The sequence below is a fragment of the Sinocyclocheilus rhinocerous genome, unplaced genomic scaffold (genome assembly GCF_001515625.1).
Source record: "Sinocyclocheilus rhinocerous isolate Xijiao unplaced genomic scaffold, SAMN03320098_v1.1 scaffold851, whole genome shotgun sequence".
Taxonomy (NCBI): domain Eukaryota; kingdom Metazoa; phylum Chordata; class Actinopteri; order Cypriniformes; family Cyprinidae; genus Sinocyclocheilus; species Sinocyclocheilus rhinocerous.
Window position 1 is genome coordinate 1,449,226 of NW_015624573.1, and position 4,787 is coordinate 1,454,012.

The 4,787-nt window shown below is 41.0% G+C and overlaps 1 protein-coding gene across 4 annotated transcripts in view; it reads left to right on the top strand.

Moving 5' to 3' along the window:
• The window catches only part of LOC107744614 (EH domain-binding protein 1-like), a 152,346-nt gene that overhangs the window by 84,873 nt on the left and 62,686 nt on the right, over positions 1 to 4,787 (top strand). The gene's annotated exons all lie outside the window — the stretch shown is intronic.

The window sequence follows — 4,787 nt, forward strand, 5'->3', positions numbered from 1 at the left end:
ACTGCATCGTCCACAGACCTGTTTGCTCTGTAGGCAAACTGAAGAGGATCCAGCAAGGGTCCAGTGATGTCCTTCAGGTAGGCCAGGACCAGTCGCTCAAATGACTTCATGACCACAGACGTGAGAGCGACAGGTCTGTAGTCATTAAGTCCAGTGATTTGGGTTTTTTGGGGGACTGGAATAGGGGGAATACAAGGCAACGTGGGTGTTGTCTTGTACAAGGTGATGTTTTTCAGACCGGTCCATACTGACACCGGATCGTTGGCTGAAAACTGTTTTCTCAGCTTTTCAGAGTAGTTCTTTTTAGCCACATCTCCTTTGTTAGTCTGTTCCTGGCCTGGTTATACAAGATTTTATGCCCACTTCTGTAAGCATCCTCTTTGGTGTTTATCATTATTGAATGATAAGAATGTCCTGGTGGGGATGCACATATCCTCACAGAAACTGATATATGAAGTTACAGTTTCCGTGAGCTCGTCCAGATCGGTGGCAGCAGCTTCAAAAACACTCCAATCAGTGAGGTCGAAACGGGCTTGTAAATCTCGCTCTGCTTCATTAGTCCATCTTTTAACAGTCCTTAAACTGATATAAGATGTTACAGTCTCTGTGAGCTCGTCCAGATCGGTGGCTGCAGCTTCAAAGATGCTCCAATCAGTGAGGTCAAAACAAGCTTGTAAATCCTGCTCTGCTTCGTTAGTTTATCTTTTTACGGTCCTTAATACAGGTTTAGCTGATTTCAGTTTCTGCCTGTAGGTCGGTATAAGATGAACCAAACAGTGATCAGAGAGCCCCAAAGCTGCCCGTGGAACAGAGTGATATGCATCCTTAATTGTTGTGTAACAGTGATCCAATATATTACTGTCTCTGGTGGGACATGTAACGTGCTCTCTGTATTTTGGCAGTTCACGGGAGAGATTTGCTTTGTTACCGTTGTTCCATTTCAGTTATTTGTTTGGCAAGCTGTTGCATTGCGGCGCTCACGCACGCGTCCGGAGGCACGTACACATTCACGAAAATGAAAGGGGAAAACTCCCGGGGAGAATAGAACGTTTTACAGTTTATGAAGAGTGCCTCTAGATTAGGAGAGCACATCTTCTTCAGAGTTGTTACGTCTGAACACCAACCTTCATTTATGTAAAAACATAGTCCACCGCCTCTCATTTTCCCCGTTAACTCCGCGATGCGATCCGCTCTGAACAGCTGGTAGCCCGGCAGATGAAGGGCGTTGTCCGGAATGGCTTCACTCAGCCAGGTTTCAGTGAAGCACAATGCAGCAGATTTTGAAATGTCCTTGTTTGTACGGGTGAGAAGTAGTTCATCCGTTTTGTTAGGAAGGGAACGGAGATTCACTAGATATATACTAGGGAGCACAGTTCGGAAGCCGCGTTCGCGGAGCTTAACCAGCGCGCCGGCGCATTTCCCTCTTTTCCCTCTAAACGCGCGTTTGACTAGGACCGCTGCCCCTCTGACCAAAACATCCAACAAAGCATCTGAATAATCAAAAACCGGAAAAAATTGTCTGGTGTGTGTTGCCTTATGTCCAGTAGTTCGTCTCTGGTAAAACTGATAGTAAGAGAATGACTAAACACAGAACAAACCAACAAAAACAGTACTAGAATGGGAGCGTTCACCCTAAAATGAAAATTCTGTCATTACTCACCCTCATGTCGTTCCAAACCTGTAAGACCTTTGTTCATCTTCGGAACACAAATTAAAATATTTTTAATGCATTCAGAGCTCTCTGACCCTCCCATAGACAGCAAGGATCCTTACACGATCAAGGCTCATAAACATAGCAAGGTGATCGTTAAAATAATCCACGTGACATCAGTGGTTCAACCATAATTTTACGAAGCTAAGAGAATACTTTTTGTGCGCAAAGAAAAAATGCTGACACAGAACAGCATACGTTGTTTAAAGGGGTCATATGATGTTGCTAAAAAGAACATTATTTTGTGTATTTGGTGTAATAAAATGTGTTTATGCTGTTTAAGGTTCAAAAAACACATTATTTTCCACATACTGTACATTATTGTTTCTCCTCTATGCCCCGCCTTTCTGAAACGTGTCGATTTTTACAAAGCTCATCGGTCTCAAAAGCGAGGTGGGTCATATGACCCCTTTAACGTATGTGATACTCCAAACTGGCACTATAGGGCAGGGGTTTTCAACCTTTTAGGACATTTGCACCCCCCCCCCAAGTTGGTCTAATTATATATCCTGCAGTCACTTCCTGAGTTCATTTCCTGCTCTCTCTTGTTCTGGGACTATCATATACACAGTTTTTCTCTCTCCAACACAGTGAAGAGTGCGTCCTTTCGCTGTCTTTCAACAATAAATGTCTATCCCAAGATGAGGAGGTTAAGAGCACTCTCTATACAGCCCCAAACACACACATATATATAAACTGCATTCATTTCCATTTGATAGAAGCAGCGCGACCCTCTCTGGCCCAGCCATGATTGCAATAATCTCCATTGAAATATGACAGATAAGAGCAATCAATAGCAGAGGGGAGAGGAGAGGACAGTTTGGTCATACAGGCAGTGAAAATAATTATTTTCTCTGTGTGTGTCTAGAGAGAGACTAGCAGTAATTTCCCATGATATCTGATATGTGCGCGCGCGTGTATGTGTTCCTGTGTTCCTCGATAAATGTGCGGACAGGGGGGAAAAGCCCCTCTGGCTGTGTTTGTGACTGACAGCGATGGATACCTGCCAATCATTCAGCGATGTCATTCACAAAACAAAATGCTTTTCATTGTCCGTTTAGCGCGGGGGAGGGGCTGACCGACCGGAGCAGGGAGGGAAAGTCTTAAACACAATTGCACAGTTCACACGGGTTATTAGTTCTGCTGCATCATTTATACATATAGAGAGCAAACAGAACACTTCTGTTAGTTGAATAAATGACTTTTGTAGTACATCAGAAGCATGTTTTTGGGCTTGTATCATCTGAGCGCCTTGTTTGGTCACACAAACTGCTGTTTACATGGTGTATTTATTTTATTAAAGTATGATTTGCTGTTTTGAAGACTAGAGCAATAAGACTGAGAGACACCTTTCTTGTTTACCCTTTTCCCCTCTCCCAGGCAGCTTGATGCTCTATGTATTAGACATTGATACATACACTCTTTATAATATATGTAATTTAATAGAAAATAATAATTATAATGTAATAACTTTAATTTTTATCATTTTTATTCATCATATTTTTTCCTTATCCTTTATTATTATTATATGTGTTTTATACACAACAAATCAAAAGTTTGGGTTAGGTACGTTTTTTCCTTTTTCTTTTTTAAATAAATGAATGCTTTTATTCAGTGAAGATGTATTAAATTGATCAAAGTTGGCAGTAAGGATGTTTATAATGTCTCTGTTTCAAATAAATGCTATTCTTTTGAACTATTCTTTTGATATTCATCAAAATATCCCTTTCGGGCGTCCCGAGTTCGAGTCCCGGCTCATGGACCTTTCTCAATCCTGCTCAACCCCACCCCACCCTCCCCCCTCCCACTTTGCTTCCTGTCTAAGTGACTGTCCTGTCCTAAAGGAAAAACGCCAAAAATAAATGTAAAAAAGGAATAAATTACGTTTTTAAAATATATCAAAATTGAAAGCACATTATTTTAAATTGTAATAATAATTCATAGTTTTTTTTAACTTTTTTTTTTTTTTACTGTATTTATAATCCAAAAAACGTCGCCTTGCTAAGCTTCTAAAAAAGTTTTTTTATTTTTTTAACTTAAAGTAAAAATACGTAAAGTAAAAATACTGTCCTGTCAAAAACTTTTTTTTTCACATGTGAAAAAGTATTTAGATTTGTGCCACATTCGGCTGCAGTGTGAATATAGTTTAAGAATCTCCATCAGACACTTTAGTTTCATTTGTTCCACCAATTATACACTTTTTCTTTAGAGTTAATACCCAAACAACACATACCTGCAGACTTTTTTGTTTTCCCACTCGTATTCATTCCTCTTTTTTTCTATTCAGCTGTCTGTACCTTACATTTCCCTCGCTCTGCAAAGGTCTACATCACCATCGCTATTGTTAGCCTCCAGCAAACATGAAAAAGAGAAGGCACGAGAGAAAGAAAGATGTGATTAATTGTAAATTGAGAATCGGCTTACCTTTGATTATCCCTCCCCTCCCTTTCTCTTGCTTTCTCTCACTCACTCACACTAATAAAGGGGACAAACCTGATAAAGTCAGTAGATGGGTAAGCGACAGAGGTTGAGACAATAGTCAACACTCGTCAATAGGGTGAAATTCTCTCGGCCATCAGCTTGGCTCTGATAGCGGCTCTGATAAATCGAATCGGGGGCGAGACAGAAGGCTAATTTGTAGGCTTTTCTTTATACTGTTGTATTCTCAAATTCTTAAGAGAAAGTAACTTTTCTTTCATTCGTTCGGTGGATTACGGCGATAATGTCAGCCAGTTTACTTTCACTTCTTCCTTCCGTTTCTGTCTCTCTGCCTCTATCTCCTGATCAGGGATTGAGTTTGGCTGTTTGATTATCTGCCTGTTCTCCTCAACCGGACAAATCAGTGCAATTATACTCACTGCCGAGAGAGAGAGAGAGAGAGAGAGAGAGTGACGGAAAGGGGGAGAAAGAGAGAGAGAAAGTGAGAGAGATGGAAGGATGACGAGTGGGAGATGTATGCGATAAGACTGAGGCAGGATTAGTTTAGTGTTTCTTGGTATCGTGCTCTCTTATCATGGAGAACCATCCTTGACATTAGCTGTCAACGCCTGCCGCATCCTACTGCTCCCAGCTTGTC